This window comes from Phalacrocorax aristotelis, chromosome 24, assembly GCF_949628215.1.
Source record: "Phalacrocorax aristotelis chromosome 24, bGulAri2.1, whole genome shotgun sequence".
NCBI classification, from domain to species: Eukaryota; Metazoa; Chordata; class Aves; order Suliformes; family Phalacrocoracidae; genus Phalacrocorax; species Phalacrocorax aristotelis.
The window spans coordinates 3,181,381-3,199,330 of NC_134299.1; the positions used below are offsets into that span (position 1 = coordinate 3,181,381).

Genomic DNA, 17,950 nt, shown 5'->3' on the forward strand with positions numbered 1-17,950 from the left:
CGGCTTCCACTGCCAGTGCCCGTGTGCGTATGTTTATCAGGCAGAAAGGCAAGTAAATGCAGGACAAGGGGGAGCTGAGCCACAGCAGCCTGTGCACGGGTGGCTGCTCCCATCCCGGCTCCAGCTTTGTCAAGCCTGGCAAGAGTTTGCTCTGTGCACAGCCCTACCTTCAGGTACAGAAAACATCCGAGAAGCAGCAAGCTGTGGTTGGTGCAGACTGAGGACCATCTGTGGGGCTGGGAATTGCTGTGCCGAGGTGCAGATGTGGGGGGGACCGGCCTCCTGACCCCTCCTGGCCTTGCCTTTAGTGCTGAAGCGTGGGGAGGGGGATGCTTTAAACAGGAAACCCTGAGCACCTCTGCTAAGTCACCTTCCTGAAGCGATGCAGGCTGGGGCTCTGGTACCTATTTCTGTAGTGCAAGCAGGCTTTGCTTGCCCACAGGTAAAGCCCATCCTGCTTGTGCAGATGTGATTTTTCCAACATCAGGAGCAAGCCGAGCAGGTACCCACACGCACTGTGGCTTTCCAAGCACCAAGCAGCGTTTGGTGCACCCCGCTGCTCCCTGGTAGGCTGGAGCCAGGTTGGAGGTGCAGTTATGTTCCCACATCCCTTCCTTCCTTGTACGTCTGCCCCCAGGGAGATCTGTTTGCCTCCTTCTTCCTCACCTAGTCGTTAATCTCTTCCTACACGGAGGCAGGTTTCCCGCCTGCGTGCGCTGAGCAGGCCTGTTTGCCATCGACGGCTGACGCAGCGCTCAGGAATTCGCTGGGTGGCTGGCAGCACATCTGGACTTGCCCCGTGCACGGTGCTGCGTGGCTGCGTCCCGGTCAGGTATGCAGCGAGGGAGGCTCCCCCCGCTCCGGCACACACCTGCGCCACGCCGGGGAGCGGCCGGCAGCTCCCCCGAGCCCTGCGTCGGCTCCTGCCCTTCTCAGTGCTGAGCTGGAGCGGGGTCGGGGAAGACGGGAGCACCAGTGTGAGCTGGTACATCACGGCATGTGTGTGGCTGTACGGCAGGAGAGCTGCAGCCATTTCCTTCCCAAAGTCGGCGTGGGAAACCATCCTGGGTACAGCATTAGCGTGCACGTCCCTGCGCGCACACGCTGCCCCAGCAGCAGTGCACGGGGAGGCAGGTGGGCCCAGCAGGACCCCCAGGAACGAGAGGACAGCAGGTCCTCAGGGGCAGGGACTAAACCAGTCTCAAACTGGTCTGTGCACCCATCAGCCGGTGGGTCCCCGTGGGACCGGGCTCGTGTCCCACGGACGGTCACGCCACGGTTGCCAGCCTTTGGCATGACTTGAGGAGAGCACCTGGGGCTCGGCACTGGGGTTTGCTTTGCTCCCACTGCGGGAGCCTGGCCGGCGCCATGTGAACGGGCAGGCGGTGTGAACCGGCGCAGCGAGGTCTGCTGCAGCCCTGCCTTCGGCCGGCGTGCGCCCGGATCCCAGCCCTCAGCTCCCACTGTCAGGGCATTTGACACTGAGCAAAAATAGTTACGCTGGGGTGGAGCACGGGAGAAGCGAGGTTTTAGCTCTGCACAAACCACAGGGCTTTGATTTATGGAGCTGGCGCTCGGCAGACAGGATCCACCCCCCTGCTTTTTTTAATATTGTTTCCTGGCAGCTTAGTTGGTTTCTCTGCTGATTTGAGCAACGCTCCCACAATCCTGCGGGTGCCTCGTTGCCTTGAAAGCAGTCAGCTGGAATTTGCTATTTTAGGACCTAAAAATTGAAGAGAGGAAGAGGAAGAAGGAAAAGGAGAAGGAGAAGAAAGTGTATTCATGGGACAACAGAGGAATGGTTTATCAGGATTTCACTCAAGGGGAAAAAGCACAAAAAATAAATTATGATTCATTTTCAGTTGAGCGGAGCTTCGTGTTTCTATAGTAAGTTGTAACAAAACAAGACGGCAAAGCCAAGCAGTTATTTGTACCAGATGGGCCAGCGGTTGTATCTGCAGCTTTTCAGGAATCATCCTGACTTGGGCAGATTTTGCAGCCAGGAGCTCAGGAGTTCACCCATCACGGAGGGGTCAGGGTGGCGGGGGGGGGGGCCACAACCCCGCTGTGTCCCTCGGCTCTCCCTGGCAGGCTGGGGGGGGGCTGCGGACCCCCAGCTTGTACTGCCGCCCCGTCGGCCTTGTGCTGGAGCGGCTCCTCCTGGGCTGAAACTCGTCCTCCCCGGCTCATCCGTCCCGTTCATGTCAGCGCTCGCCCCGTCTGCTGTGTCCTCGCCCCCGCAAACGGGTCTGACTACGTGGCGTTGCCTCACCTCTCCGAGTCACCTGGAAGCTTTCCCAGGGCAAGGGAGCCCCGGAGAGTAATAGCAAAGGGCCCTCACGGAGATTTGGGTTATTGAGGAGTGAGGGGAGAGCACCCAGCCCCTGCCCGTCCGGGGGGGCGCTCGGGCAGCTGCCCGCCTGCATCCCAGGGCAGGGGGCTGGCCTGCCAGTGTGGTGAGGAGCTTGGATCTCCCCAATGCTGGGAGCTGAGCCCTGGTGAAAGACCTCCCTGCAAACATGCCCGTCTCCTGCCTTCATTAATGGAGCGATTAATAATTCCTCCAGCAAAATCCAACAACAAAAAAATTTAAATAATCCACTTTTCGCACCCTCGCTGCAAACAGGTGATGAAATACCAGCAACTTGTTTCCTTGGGGTAAATTGGGGCAGCGAGTGGATGAGATGCTCGAGTCTGGCACCTCCGGCTGCTGCTGGCAGTGCCAGGACTGGAGCAGGTAGTGGGTGAGTGAGTCAGTCCCGGATCCCTTGATGCTAGTCTTTCTTAATCACTTCGTATAGTCATCCTGGATACAACCCTAAGTGGATTTGCATGGCTAGATTGAATAAGAGTCCCTTCTCCCTTATATTTTAGGATAAAGGTTAAGCAGCAATGACAAAGACAGGATTTTTTCCTCTTTTTTTTTTTTTTACTAACAAATTATTTACAAATCCATTGAAATTGGATATAACTTAGTTCATACTAACTTAATGCTCTGTTAGGGTATTTCAAGATAATAAGATCAGTGATAAAAACAAGAACTCGGTGTATTTAATGACTTTTTCCCCTACAGAGCTATGAAGCAGTATTGGAAGAGTGAGGCAAGCCTGGGAAAAGGAAATGAACCCGCAAAATGCTCTGGAGGGTTGGAGGGCTCAGATGGTGCCCGGAGGAACAGGATGAGGATGCTGACAGAATAAATAGTACCTTTATTTTTGCACATTAATTTTAAACAGCGATACAGGCACCAGACGTGAAGGCAAGGCGGGAGGTGCTGGTGGCACAGGGAAGGGGTATCCCTCGTGCTGGGGCCGGCGGCTGGGCAGGCTGGGCCAGGCTGTGCCCAGCGCAGGGGGGTGTCACGGCCACCCGGGTGCCGAGGGCAGAGGGGCTCTGCCTGCACATGTCCTGCTTTGCTTCCCAAAACCTCGCAGCTGGCTATTTCCCTTCCGAGTGGGGAGAAAGCGTGGGCAGGTAAAGCCGGCTGCGGTTCAGCTTGCACGTGAGAGCGCTGCTGGGGGGCTGCCCAAAGTCCGAGCCTTTCTGTGGGTGACAGAGTGGGGACTCGGGGCTGCAGGGCTGGGGTGCGCCTGTGCGACTGCTGAGCGCTTGGGAGCATCAGCCCTCATCCCTCCCGAAAACCAGCTCCTTAGTACAGCGTGAGCTGAAAAATACACCCCCCGCAGTAGGATGGCCCTCCCTGGAAGCGCACACCGTCCGCTGCAGGGAAGTGCTGTGCTTGGCCCTGCCCAGGGATTTGGAGATGAAAAGCAGCAGAGGATGAGTGTTTGGTGTTTGATTATTTCGGCTGGGCAGGTGGATTACAAATGACAATTAGCCTGTGAGCCTGCCTGGCATTATCGCGGCGGAGCTGCAGGGACATGTGCGTGCTCACATGGGCTATCTCGCAGAATGGAAAAGAAGGCGGCTCAGCCATCCTATTGGTGGGTAAATAGTCCGGTAGCGATCTGCAAGATAGCGAGAGAGGAGCTCATGTACGTGGCCAAGGAGGATCTCGGCTGGTGCTGGTGGTGGCTACTTATGTGTCATGCGGGCTTTGCTCGAAGCTTTGCAAGGCTGTTGTGCAGGGGGTGATGCATATTAATCAGCTCAGCCCCGCTGCGGCCAAGCCACCAGCTGATATCCCTGACGTGCCCGTGATATTGTCCTCATTGTGCTGCACAAAGCGATTTCCAGCCAGGGCTGGGGATGTTTCTTGTTTTGGTTGAGGTGGAGGGGAGAATCCATCCAGCTAAGCCCCTCCGACCATACCCTTCCTGACAGGGTTTAAGGACAAAGTGAAGCGACGTGGCACCGACACGGTACTTGTCAGCACTCCTCTGCGCTCTCTCCTTGCACGCTCTGTAATTTTAGGTAAAATAAAGCCGGTCAAAGCTGGAATGAAAAGTAAACCCCATGTGGCTTTCCCTGCCTAGCAGCAGACTTTCACTTGGTGAGTTCAAGCCTACTTAGACCGGCCTTTGCTCTCGGCTCCCTTTCCTGGAGCCCCGAGAAGCGGCCAGAAGCCCTGGTTTCAATCCCAGACAGTTTAGCAGCAAAAAACGCCAAAAGGTCATGAGAAAAGCAGATCACATCTGAGCTTATAAAGGCAGACTGAAACTTCCTCTTCCACTTCTGGAATTCATCCACTCCTTTCCCATTAAAATTAATGACAAGAACACATCTCAGCTCCTTGGTAGCTCTTTAGCCTCTCCTTTGCTTGATGCTAAAATAGAGACAAGCCCAGACTATGTCCCCAGAGCCTCAGAGCAAAGTTTGCTTTCACAGTTAAACAAAGCAGCTTCCTCTGCCCGGCAGAGTTGCAAAACAGCGATAAGTTGCTGTGTGGTTCTTGGTATTGATCTGCAATGCTAATCTGGGTATCTGTTAGCTGGACATCCTGGTCACACTGCAAAGTCTTGCTTGTTTAGTCCAGATCTCACGCAGCAACCGGGAATTCTTCTAAAGCATCATCCTGGCGTCATTTCATTAGAGAAGTTCTGATAGTAAACAAAGTTTCTAGTCCTCAGGGCCAGAGAGAGAAGCTGGAAAATTTGGCTCCTCGAGGCATTCAAGACAAAAGGCAAATGTACACAGACCCTCAGATAGATTATCGTGTAGAGCATCATGCGCTCCAAACCCTGCTTATAATTTGCGGAGGGAGCTGATGGATGGTATCTCAGAGGGTGAAGATAGGGAGAGCGAGTGGGTGATCCCAAGCTGCAGGCAGGAGCTGGAGCCGGGCATTACAGCTGGGGGCAGAAAGAGAACTCAGCTGCAAAACTGCAATCTCCCAAGCCCCTGTGCTGGCCCGACCCCGGGGCTCAGGTGGGGTTTCTCACCCGGTAGAGAGGAGCAGAGGTTTTCCCTCTTGCAGCCTTTTCCTCCTGCTGCTCCCCTCCTCCTCCTCGGCATGACTCACTGGATTATGCAATGCTTATCTCCCAGCCCTGCACACACGCCAGTAACCAGTTGGGCAGCAAGAATATTCTGCTGGAAAAAGCAGTTTGTCTGACTCGTCTGCCTGCCTCGCTCCCAGGACTCACCCCGAATATTGTTCAGGCTGCTTTTCTACCGCTTACCCGGGCAAAAAGAAGAGGAAAAAGGGCCTGGTTTTCTCTTGGGACTGTTCAATGCGCTGCTCAGCTCAGTTTGCTTCTGCTTCATTGGCCTACAAATCCAAATCCCCCTAAATAATTCAGCAGAGCTGCTGCGCTACAGGTCTAAATAATTCATCCCAGATCTTTGAGGAGGGAAATGCAGTTACATCACCGTTCAAAGCAAAGCTTTTGGGGCTCCTCCACTCCCTTCCAGAGCAAAGTTTCCCTCTGGTCAGGCCAAGATGCTCAGAGCTGTTGGGAAAGGTGGGCTTTGAAGGGAGCTGCATCCCACGCAGCGCAAAGGGCTGGGGTCCCTTGTGTCATGGGCACCCAAAGGTGGAGGTGTTCAGGGCAAAGCCTAGCCTCAGCCAGGATTTTCCAAGAGAGGGGAGCAAAGGGGCAGCATGGGGGGCTGCTCCTGGGGGCACGGGAGCGAGCTGTGCCACGGGGGGCTGCACCCACGGGCGGCTGCACCCACGGGCGACAGCGTTGCACCGGCTGCGCCGGCTGCACTCAGCGCTGAGACAGCGGAGACTTGCGCTTCTCCTCTTCTCCCTTCGGATATTTGGGATCTTGCTTGGCTGAGACAGCCCGGTCCTCAGGCTGCGCAGGGGGAGGACATCGGGGAGGACAAGGGAAGGGGTGGCCGTGGTGGGGGTCGAAGCCATTGAGCAGCCGCGTGTGAAACACCCGTGTTATTTTTTCAAATCCCTTTCGCCGGAGATGACTCTCCCACAGGGAATCGTTGAGCAACTCATGTCAGCAGCCGGCTGATTTCTCCCTGAGCAGACATATGTGCCTGCTTTTCCAAGGGGCTGTTTAAATTAAAAATTCCCCATCAGTCGCTGGGGTAAAGCGATGATCATTAACCCAGCTGGGGGCAGACTGGCTGCAGGGGGCAACTGTGAGTGTGGCACATACACGGAGTTATCCCTATATATTTCAGTTCCGGTGCTCAGCATAAGTAGCACCGTACATGTATCGTGCTGAAAGCATTTTGCTTAAATATTGATGAAATCCTTCCAGGCCCAAAGCACAGCCAGCTCTGGAGGTGTGCAGAGCTCTGCAACTGGCACGAGATGGGGGCTGGCAGGGCCGGCTCGGGGAGCTTTTGGGGGTGAGGCTGTGCCGTGTTAGGCAGTGGAGAGCTGGACAGTTTTGTCACTTAGAAACAGCTGAAAGAAGCAGGGTGCTGACAGTTGCTTTTCCCTACCCTGCCACTGCAGCCCCAGCCTGTGACCTGGACCCCAAACCCACCCCACTCTACACCCCGGCCCCCAGATGTGCCCCGGCTCAGGGAGGAGGGAGAAATGCAGGCTGAGGTTCACACTGGGCTGAGGGTGATGGCATTTCTCGTGGAGGAAATGGGGGTGAAAAAGCTTGAGCAAGGGAAAAACTGATAATGCCCTTCTGCTGGTCAGGCCCTCTTCGTTTGCCTGACCAGCAGTGCCCCGCTCTGCAGGCTGCAGAAAATCCCCTAAATCCCCAACCAGTCTCCTTATATTTCCCATCCCTTTCTCCTCTGCATCCCTGTGATAAAAAGCTGCCGTATGGCTCATTCCCCCCATATCCTTCCTCCCCAGTGTGGGGCTGGGCCCTGGCCTTATCTCTGCACAGAGTAATTTGATTTTCACGGTGGTGGAAGCATTGGCAATTACCACAATAAAAGATGAGATTTGCAGCCAAGGGAGCGTGGCGGCTGGGCTGACGCCACCCTCACCTTCCTCCATAGCTCAGGGGTTCCCCACCCTCCCAGGCACGTGTGAACCATGCTCTGGGGAATATCCCCGGCCAAAAAAAGACAGGAAAGGGTCTCCCCTTCTCCTCCTCCCGCTCCTTTGATCTGCATGTGGGACAGCAGTGGGACACACCACTCCCACAGTCCCCTGGGGGTTGGGGCTGAGCTGGGGCTGCAGGAAGGGGATGCTGCTGCCCAGGGGCCCCGTTGCTCCATGCTGTGACGAGATGTCTGTAGCAGCAGAGGGAAAGGGGCTTGGACAAGATCCCTGGTTTTGGGTTCACCCGGCATCGTTTGCTCCGCATCCCGACGGGGACACGATGCCCCCTGCGCTGCCGCCTGGCCCGGCCGCTCTTTCCCAGGCGTGCTGCCGCTCGTGTTTATGGCGCCCATAAAACCCAAATGCACTTTGCAGTTTAGCTTCATATATTATAAACTGTAATCCAAACCCCATAAAGGAGAGAGTCCTTTGCATAATGATCACATACGTCTCTTTATGTGCTTTTACAGCATGGCAGGGCTGTGGTTACAGCAGCTCTTCACCTCGCAGATATGCAATTAGAGCAGCGGGAGCGGCTGGCTGGGGCTCGCTGGATCAGTCCCCTGCGGAGACATCGGTCCCTCGGTGGGAAGATGAGCAGAGCCGGGGGCACCCGGCAGCCTGGGCGGGGTCTGTCCTGGGGGGACCCGGCTGGGCTGTGGGAGGTGGGAACCATGCTGCCACAGGGAGAGGGGCTGCGCCGGACACGGCTGCTGCGGGGACCCCTTCCCGAAAATGATGCTCTGATGCGGCCTGGGCTGAGTTTTGGGTCAGGACTGGAGGATGTGCGGTTATTTTGCCACGTGCTGGAGGTAATTATGGTGTGTTTGTGCAGGGCAGGAGGCTGTGAAAGGATGCCAGGAAGTATTTTTAGGGAAATGTTGGGTTTTTTTTTAAATCATGACTCAGCCCTTGTCTCTGCCTCAGTACAGTCACAGTTCAGGAGTCCTCAGACCTAAGCAGAGGTGAGGCAATAGCAGCCACCATTCAAGGAGAACTGGTGATCTGTTGATTTGGTGCATGCAAAAACCCCTTATATTTACCCTTGCCTGCACCCGTGGCTGGACCCCACATCCTGCCTTTGCTGAGGCTCCTGGGGAGCTTGTGGCTCTTTTTGGGCATCAGTTAACCCCGGCTCTCTGTGCAGGATGATATATTTGCACTGTGTCCATTGCAACTAGAGAGAAAAAAGCCCCATGGAACAGGGAGCATCCACTGCTGGGCTGAAAGGAGAGCTTTCGTAATGAGGTTTTATCCCAACTCAAATACAGGATGTTTAAACTGGGTTAAATGGCCCCACGGGGACAGTTTGGGGGATGCAGCGCAGCTCGGCGTTAGAGCCTCCCGTGCTTCGTTTCGGGAGGAGCAGGAGTCAGTGCCTGTGAAATCAGCTTTAGCGGGGTCTAAGAGCTCATCTCCACGATTTGTTTATTTATTTTTCCCTGGTGAGAAATACTGATTTGGCTACACTCTTGCAAATTTGAATCCCTTAAATAACTTAAATCACTTATAAAAGCAAGCAGTAATCCAGGGATTTATTGAAGTGGGGTCTGCAGAAACACAGATATAAACTGGTTTCACTAAATCAGGACAAAACTCGAAGCAGCTGTTCTTCTCTGCTTTTTCTTCAGAGTAGTTTAAACCAGTTTCAAGTTGATTTAAGCCTGGTTGGGAGAGGTAGGAGACTTGACACTTCCCCCATCCTCACTCCAGCAGACGGCAGAGCTGCCTCTGCTACAAAGAGCCCGGTGACCCGTCAGCAGCTCTGCCGGCTCCGTCTCAGCTCAGTCCCAACACGCGCCTCCTGGATTTGCACATCTGTCGAAGATAGCTGTGCCCAGATACCAGTCTTGAGGGCCAAAAGCTTGTAAGGAAAGCCCATTCTTTCCCCAAAAGCCCACCCCAGCAATCACAGCAGCAGTGGGCCTCTCAACCCAGGGCGGGAGGCTCAGGTGTGTAAAAGCTGGTTTTTGGGAGACAGGGGATGCCCACAAAAGCAGAGCCACAAGCGTGAATGTACCCCACAGCAGAACTGAAAGGGTTAATTGGGAGCAGAGGGCAATTAGGTAATTTCTGGCACCTGGGGAGCTCCCACGGGTGGTGTAAGCAAGGTGGGCTGAAGCCCATAAAAGGGCTCCTAGGGAGCAGGGGAGGTTTGGCTGCAGGGGGAGAAGCTAGAAGTTCAGGAGCTGTGGCAGAGCCTGCTGGCCCAGGTAAGTGTGCGTGTGCTCGGGTGGTCTGTGCTGTTGCTTCTGGTCCTTACCTGGCCAGGTTAAGGCAGGTATGGGTAGGAGCATGTGCTTTGCAGTTGTTCCTCCTGTGGCAGGACAGATGGTCCCCAGAGACAGAGCCTCCTGAGCATGTAGGTGCTGTTCTCTGGTTAGGAATTAACAGCCCAGAGGAAAAAAAATTAGAGCAGAAACTGAGATGCAAACCCTTTTCCTGGGTGCTCTCTGCATGGTCTTCGAAGTGTGGGCAAGTGTGGGCCGCCTGTGTTGCAGGTGGTGGTCTGCAGTATGGTCTGTAGCCTGGTATTCTCCACCTCTTGGAGGTATGGGAGAATTTGGAATACAAAATGCTGCTGGAAAAAGGGGCTGGCTGTTTTCCCTGCTCAGGGGACTGTTTGTTTCTGAAAAGCTCGGGGGCTGTGATGTTTCTGGCGTGAGAGGGGTGGTTTGCTCTGTTTGCATGCACTTGGCAACTCTGTGCAGCCAGCTGGTTAATGGAGAGACAACCCTGGGAGGGGGCAGAGCTGAGATTTTTTGCTAGAAACCCAGCAAGAGGCTGGTACCTTATGAGGCGAGGGGCTGCGGGGGGGACTGGTGTGGTGCTGGTGCGGAGGAGCAGCCGCAGTATGCCCTGGTGAGCTGCTTTGGGATGGATGTCTCATCGGCCTCAGTCATCTTGGGCCTTTCTGTAAAACCTCTAATTATTGCTCACCCTGCGGTAAAGATTTACATCCTCTCAGGAAGGTCCATCTTACTTAAAAAGCTGTGTTAGGAAGCTGAAAAGATGATTATGTGGGGTTGTAGAGGTGGGGACAGGCAGGATTTTAGTGGGGAGGGAGCGGAATTTAGCAATTGCGTGCTCGCTGTGATCCGAGAGGATTATGCTGCTGGTTTTGGCACAGTTCTTGGGCTTGGGCAAAATACTTTCATCCTTCCTGTCTACTTAGTCCTCACTGTACCTGTGGGCGGTCTCCTACTGAGTTTATCAAGTGGCAGCAGGTTAAAGACAGTGTTCGAAGTAAATCCCAGGTTAGCCTGGAGCAAGTTGAGTGGCATCTGGTTTGAGTGGTCCTACTGCGAGATAAAATCATGGCTGTGCAGTGCCTGAGTGGGAGATGCTGGAGGAGAAAACAGGATTGCTGACAAGATAAGGTCTGGCTTATCTATGCAGAGTGTGACTTGAAGTCAGCACTCCGCCTAGACAGTGCAATAAGTAGAGAAAGCTGATTTAATCACTTAGTCACAAGGTAATTTTGTCAGGCGAAGCCCTTCTAATATAATGTATTTTATGTGTGATTCTTGGTTAATTCTGTTAGCAGAGCTGCGCACTGATCAGAGGCATAATGTAGTCAGGGGATGTGAGTTTGGCCTTAAAGGGTTTATTGAGGCAAGATTACATAGGTGAGCACGGACTGGTAGCATCCTGCCTGTGGATAGGTGTTTCATTTTACTTTTATTTTTAGATCTTGAAGGAGGGAGAGTGGAGGGCCTGATTGTGCTGCGTTTCCCCACCTAAGTGAGCAATGGGACAACTTGCACAAGCACCTGCAGCCCAGAGCCCCAGGTTTGGGTGCTCACAGCTGTAGGACTCCCCTTGCCCACAAGAGGCTGCTGGTGCTGTTTGCAAGTGTCCCTAATGCTAGCTTTTCCTTTTTTTTTTTTTAAATCTTGCTCTAAAAGAGTAACAGTAATAAAACAAGACCAGAACGACAAGGAAGAAGTTGCTTCTTCCCCAAACGGATGAGGGGCTGGGTGCTTTCCAAATGTGCTGGGGGTCACCCCTGGAAAAGGGTGCTGGGACAGGGCAGGGCAGCCCCGCAGGGGATTTACCTCAGGACAGCTAAGGGGAAAAAATACCTTGAGCTCTGGGGGATAGGGCAAAAGCGATCCTGTGCAAAGAATGAATGAATCAGCTGCGTGGTAGGTGAACAGGAGTCGGGCTCGTGCTGAGATCCTGTACATCTGTGCAGCGGTGCCTTTGTGCTTTGCTTAGTGTTTTTGTAGGGTTTTGAGGATCTGGGACCTGTGTTCCCATGGGACTGTCCTGCTGTAGGGGAGGGAAGAACAGTCCCAGCAGCTGAAAGGAGGGAAAGGGAGGACCTTGTTGTCCACAGCCTGTCAAGGGGAGAGCAGATACCTGGAAAGAGGCAGAGATGAGTGCTTGAGTATCTGCTGGCCGGGGCTATGAGGGGAGGCCTGGCCGGTCTCATTCTTGAGCGGTTTTGGTCCTACTCCTCATGCATACTAAAATGTGTTTACAGTGTGTATTATTTCACATCAACAAACCTCGTTGCGTGCCAAGGGGCCTGCAGAGAGCCACCTGAGAATGGCACTGCTAATAGATGGAGCTCATGCATTTTGCATGTGAATAGTTGGGACTGGATGATTATAAAACAGCAACACCCTGTGGTGGGCTTTGCTGGCTGGTTTTCTCCTGCCTGTTGGTAGCAAGTAGCTCCTTGGATCTTATCCTCTGCATTAGCTGAGAAGTGATGGCACAGAAAGGGGTAGCATCAATCCTGAAACCAGAGCGTAATTAAAAGTACTCCATCTCTTTACTCCTGCAATCTGCTCTGGTCTTTGCACTCTCCCGGTGATGGGCTGGGAACTGCTGGTCCTAAAACCTGTGTCCTCCTGCAGTCGGCCTGCCCCTCAGTGCCTTTTCTGGCCTGCTCTATCTCATTTCATCATGAAACTTGGTGTGGTTGGTCTGTGAAACCCCTACGGATGTTTATCTTTTAAATTGTTGTGGATGTGCCTGTGCATTCAAGCAAAGAGGGAATGGAGACAAACAGAATGAACGTTCAAGGTTCAGCCTACCTTTTATGTGGTTATAAATGAAACACAAAGGCAACGCTGCGGATGGTAATCCCTGGATGGTTTTAGAAAAAGCTAGCTGCTATTGAAAGACTTTCTTGTAAAAGCTTAGATGGCCCTTCAATTAAGAAGGCCTGACCTGCTGCACTGGAGCAGGTCACTCCTGGAGCTGGCTGTGAAGCCCAGGACCCCCAACCCCCTCGCTCTGCCACTGCGTGGCCAACAGTGCCTTTGGCATGTCTCATATGCTGGGTCCTCAGGCTGTGACTCCCTGACACCCCCTGAAGAGAGGAAAAACTCTCATGGTTTCCCAGGAGATTCCAGCATGCAACAGGTAATTTCTTGAATAAGAACAATCTAGGAAATTGATTCATAACTAGACTTAAATTTCTCAACGGTCAAATGTAATTTTCTTTTTTTAATACTGATGCACAGTGAAGTTATTAGTAAAAAAACTTGCTATTCCTGGGAACGCAAGCCTGACTTGGATGAAACACCTCTGACGCTGGGGCACGTTTTGCTTCCTGACCTTGGCCAAGCCTGTGGGCTGGCAGTGCCTTTCACTGGGCAGCCTGTGCCATGTTCTGCTGAGGGTTCCTTGTGTTACCTTGGCAATGTCATCTGACTGCCTTTTCCTCCATTTCCCAGCCTCAGTCTTTGCTTGCTGTGGCTGCATGGTTGGCTTATGGGCTAGAAAGTGCCTTGCTCCCTGTTAGGAGATGCCCCTCATCTTTCTGTGGAGATGCACTGTGGCTCTGGCACCCCTCAGCCTCTTCCAGGAGGCTCTTCAGTGCTCCGGGCTGGAAGGTGGCTGAGGTGTTCAGAACAGAAGTTGGTTTCTTCTGGCTGCATCACTTTGGTCATTGAGGAGAAGCCAGGAGCAGAGTTCAAGCCATCTGCCCAAGCTCAGAGCTTCCAAGCTGTAGGCACAGCGTGGAGGGGAGTTTAAAGCTGGCCAGGTCCCCCAACTCCTCCCCAGCAGTGGTGCCTAAAGCCCCTCTAATTTCCTTGCATCTCATTGTGTGGTGATGGCCAGGGATGTTGGGTAACTATGGCAACTCATTGATTAGCATCCAGCTCCTGTGAAATGAAGAACATACAGCCATAAGAATTACAAATGATGCTGTATTGTCTGCTGCCAATAGGCTGATTACTGCCATTTTCTGCCAGGTAGACCAGCTTTTACAGGCAACCCGGTGGTGTGTAATTACCATGCTGTGATTGATGCATTGCTATAGTTACTATCTGCTGTGTTCCCTGACTAATAGTTTTTAAATTCCTCTTCAGATGGAAATGCATTGCCTGTAAATGTGAGAGGCAGAGGTCTACAGAGCCAGGAGATTCATCCTGAGAGGAGCCAGTTTGGGTGTGGAAAATTGTCTTCTAACATAAAATGTGGTGGTCAAGTGTGTGCCTTTCTTGGGTCCAACCGCTGATGAGGTTGGATGAATGGGGGGGATAAACCAGGCTGTGAGTTGAGGGGGGAGGTGTGATGGCACAGGCAGCTGAAATGTTTCTCCAGGCCTAAAATATTTGTCACCTGTTGATGCCACATGGTTGTCTTCAAAAAGAAAAAAAAAGCCAACCCAAGAACCAGCAAAAAACCTCCCCTGGATCTGAGCAGGATCTGGCATCCTGTGACCTGAAAGCATTCCAGAGCAGGGACAATTTTTTTACTACCGAAAGGATGCAGCCTGTGGGGTGGGTGTTGAAAACCAAGTCTCCAAACACTGGTGCTTCTTACATCCATCCTCCTGCAGCAGCCAGGAGGAGGGATGTGGGGGGTGCGAGGGCAGGCGCGGGCGGGTGGTCTGTAGAAGCTGGCGTGTTGTCCTAGCAGATGTAGCTGCGAAGCCGTCCCAGCTGCAGGGAGCCAGTGCTGCTGGCAGCTGATGACTCAGGGACTGATGTCAGACCTCGGTGCTCCAGGTCTGTCCTGGAAAGGGATCAGGTAGATCCTGGCTCAGATCTCGAGGACTCACGGATGGGCTTTGCCTCTCCTGGGGTGAGGACGCCAAGCAGTGCTGCAGACCTCTTCTCTCCCCTGTGCATTGCCTCTGGTGTTTAGACACCTGCATAACCTACACAAAGTTGAAAGGGGTTTGTTTCTTTTCAGACTGAGTGCAGCCAGGGTAATTTAGTAGAAAAATGTCATGCTAATGCAATTCAAAGTTCAAATGACCTTTCATTTTGAGGGAAAGGAGAATGTGTGTGCAGTCAGAATGCTAAAACCCACCACTTGCCCTGTGATTCAAATAGAAATATGAGCTTCGAGGGATACATAAGTCACATGAAGTACTGTGAGTGAAATACAAAATGAATAAAAATGATCTGGAAGCCATTATTAGCGTTGCTGGGGGGCAGATCCAGCTCAGAACAAGTGTAGCGGCAGTCAGGAGCAGTGATGGAAAGGAGAAGTTCACATGAAATTACAATAACATGGAAATAATGAGAAAAAGTTATCAGTAAGACATTTTTCATATTAATATCTAAATGTTGCAGCCCAGGTGCTCCTACCCCTCTCCAATCCCCATCAACATTCAGGCGAGTACTTAGTTGAAGAGCGGCACATCGTAATGAAGCTCTGTTTCTTCGGCGAGGGCTGTGTTTGGGAGCAGTGTCTGTGGTAGCTGCTGCTCCAGCTGTGCAAGGAGGAGCTCTGCTCCGTGGCTGGAGGATGCTTTGGGTCTGAAGTCCCTGGGATGGCGTGGTGCTCAGTGGTGGCCGTCCCCTTGCGTTCGATAAACACGCTGAAGTCTTGATCTGAAGGTTGCTGTTGTGGTTTGAGAGCCTTATCTTCCGAAAGAGTGTGGAAGGAAGGGAGCATCAGTGCCTGGCAGGGTTTGGAAGGGCAGGCAGAACGGTTTCTGTAGGAAAAGGGCTCCCGTAGGCAGAGGGAGTTAGCAGTGGCAGCCGTCCTTGGAAAGCCAGAAATCATCCAGGTTTGGTGAAACTCAGCAACTCGCCCTCTGTCTTTTGAAGCAGAGGAAGGGGGAAGTTTTGTGACATTGAGGAAGACTGTTTCTAAACAGAACTGTTCAAGCATCTCCGGGAGGCAACAGCCGTGCTTTTAATCCAGGAGAAGCCAGCAGAGCCTCGACTGCCGCCTGTGAAGTTGACAGAGGAAACTCCCAGAGGCAGAAGTCCTCCCGTCTCTCCTGAAAATTGCAGGCGAGTTCCCTGCCAGCTACAGAAAACCAACTCTCAGTGTTTCCATTGTCTTTATCTTCCCTTCAGAGTGTTGTCCTTTCGGTCTCCCCAGCTCTCCCTCCCTCTTTCCCTCTGTAGTCACCCTCCCAATGGCAAATATTTCCAGCTCCATGGTTTTATTAGCACCGACAGAGGTTTAACACTCACATAAGGCTTTCAAGACCCATGATTAAAAGTCAATAGTGGAAGCGTTCACTGGCTCGCTTAGAAAAGGGGGGGGGGGGGGGAAGAAGGGAAGACGGCAGAAAAAGCACCTCCCAAGAGGTGATCGGGGAAAGGCGGTGCCGAGAGGAGGCTGTGGGTCGGAGCATTTGCTGCAGCGACGACAGCCGAGGCTCAGATGCGTGCTCGGTGCGAGATAAGTTGTGCCACTGAAGCAGAAGGGGGATGGATGGGAGCGAACCGAAGTGTGTTGTGCCACAGCAAGGGATTCAGCACGCTGTTTCAACAGGTTTGATGTTAGTTAAAGTAACGATCAGTAAAACCCTCCTACCTGGCAATGCAGGGAAATCCCATCTGGAGAGAAAACATTTAAGAGTTGTACTTAAAACGCGTGACTACCAAAATCCCGAAGCAGAATTGTGTCTTCATCTAATATAATTGTAACTGTGTATAATTTTAAGGCTTCTGAAACAGTTAAATGTGTGCGTCCAGAGAAACCGTATTACCGAGGTAATTGGGCTATAAAATAGTACATGAAGACTAAGGGTTTCCATCTGGTGAAAGCCTGGTAATCTGGAGAGCGAAATTTGATTTTTTTCTATAATCCTGGAACGTGTGTTGCTGAATTAAAAAATTTTTGTGGTACTGTACGTACCTGAAAGGTAAGGTAATATTTTAACAAGAAATTCTTTATTACATTCCTGCATTTAGTATAACTCTTCCCTGAGTCCCCTCGATAATTGTTTGCAAGTATCTGATTGTTAGAAAGAAAAGGTAATTGCGGAAAGAAAATGAGGCTCAAGAAATCTCTTCTGGAAGTTGAGCAGAATCGCGGTGTGAGCAGCAACATGGCTGATTGCCTATAGCTGATGAAAATAATTTGCATATTCCAATTTTTTCACTGCATTTGACATTTGTCTGCCTCTTTCACCAGCATGTGAAGCCATCCCAGATGGCTTTTATAGCCTGAAACATGAAAATCGATGCCCTAGGGATTTTTAAGCTGCTCTGTTTTGTGTCATCAGGGACAAGAGGGATCCATCTCAGGGCTCAGATGGTGCTCACAGCCTGGTACCGCAGAGCCTTGTGCCACTTTGGATTTGCCTTTGCAATAATCCACAGGGGCAGGACTATATATAACACAGGAAGACATAATTTCTGACCTGAAGAGCTTAGGATCAGCTTTAATAAAGGTGTTTAAACAGCTGTCCCCTCCTGGAAGCAGCGGAGGAAGACTCCTTGCTTTGCACCATCTGGTGAGCCAGACAAGGACTTCGTATTTAAGGAGTAGATGAATGAAAACACTACATAATAATACTACTAATACTTGACAGCAGCCATGTAGATGGCTGCTGCAACCCACTGCTTGAGCCCATATTTCCTGTGCTCTAAAGCACAGAGCTGTAACCGTGCGCGTTGTGGGGCAGCTGGATGCAGTGAGGGGCTCTGGGAACCTCTTCTCGCAGAGCCTGTATTAGATTTTGTCACTTTTTGGGCTTGGCAAACTGCTTAAACACCTCTGGGACTTGCTCTCCTTCTTTCTGCAGGAAGAAGATAATATTTACTGATCTATCCTATCGTTCATCTTATTGTGGCTGGTATGATAGTGCTGTCATAAACATAAGTAATATAAACTGAGCTAAGACAGGATGTTTTTCACCTGGTATTTCATATTGCTTTTTTCCTGTTTCATCATCTCAGAGCCTGTTGTTATTATATCATGGGGTTTAAGTATAATATAGTTTTTTGGTTTTGATCTGTCTCAGACAGGAGGAGGGAGTTTTCTCCAGACTTGGAGCGGTGGCTCCCAGAGAGATCACAGCGCACGGTGGGGTTGGTGACCCTGCAGCTCATGGGGGGATGATGCTTCTCAGGTGAAGCCGAAGGCAGGCATCTGGCTGAGGTTTGTAAAGGGCCTGCTGAGCTTCAGCTTGACTCTGCTGGAAATCTCTGCAAGCACCCAGCTGTGCGCGCAGATGCTTAAAGGAGGACAGTGTTTGAGAAACCCGGGCTGGAGCTCGGCTTAAATCACTGCTCATGCAGTGACTGGTTGGGAAAATATCCCAGCACCAAAGTAGAGGCATTTGCAGCCTCAGGGAGTCTGAATCCAGGGATGCTTAAATGGTGCTTGTTTCTGGTTACCCATGAATTTGGG

General features: G+C 52.1%; 2 long non-coding RNA genes across 4 annotated transcripts in view; both read left to right on the plus strand.

Annotated features, from left to right (window-relative positions):
- Positions 1-90: 90 nt before the first annotated feature.
- Positions 91-3,367, plus strand: LOC142048121 (uncharacterized). 2 transcript variants are annotated; one of them, XR_012657410.1, is made up of 4 exons: positions 91-173; positions 699-2,456; positions 2,627-2,744; positions 3,074-3,367. It is a non-coding gene; the product is annotated as an uncharacterized LOC142048121 (long non-coding RNA). The 2 variants fall into 2 exon arrangements; XR_012657409.1 differs by lacking the exon at positions 91-173 and having other exon boundaries at positions 687-832; positions 1,721-2,456.
- Positions 3,368-9,413: 6,046 nt separating this feature from the next.
- Positions 9,414-17,950, plus strand: part of LOC142048065 (uncharacterized) — a 122,046-nt gene continuing 113,509 nt past the window's right edge. For both annotated transcript variants that reach the window (XR_012657387.1, XR_012657386.1), the window contains exon 1: positions 9,414-9,591. This is a non-coding gene — a long non-coding RNA (uncharacterized LOC142048065). The remainder of the gene's footprint in view (positions 9,592-17,950) is intronic.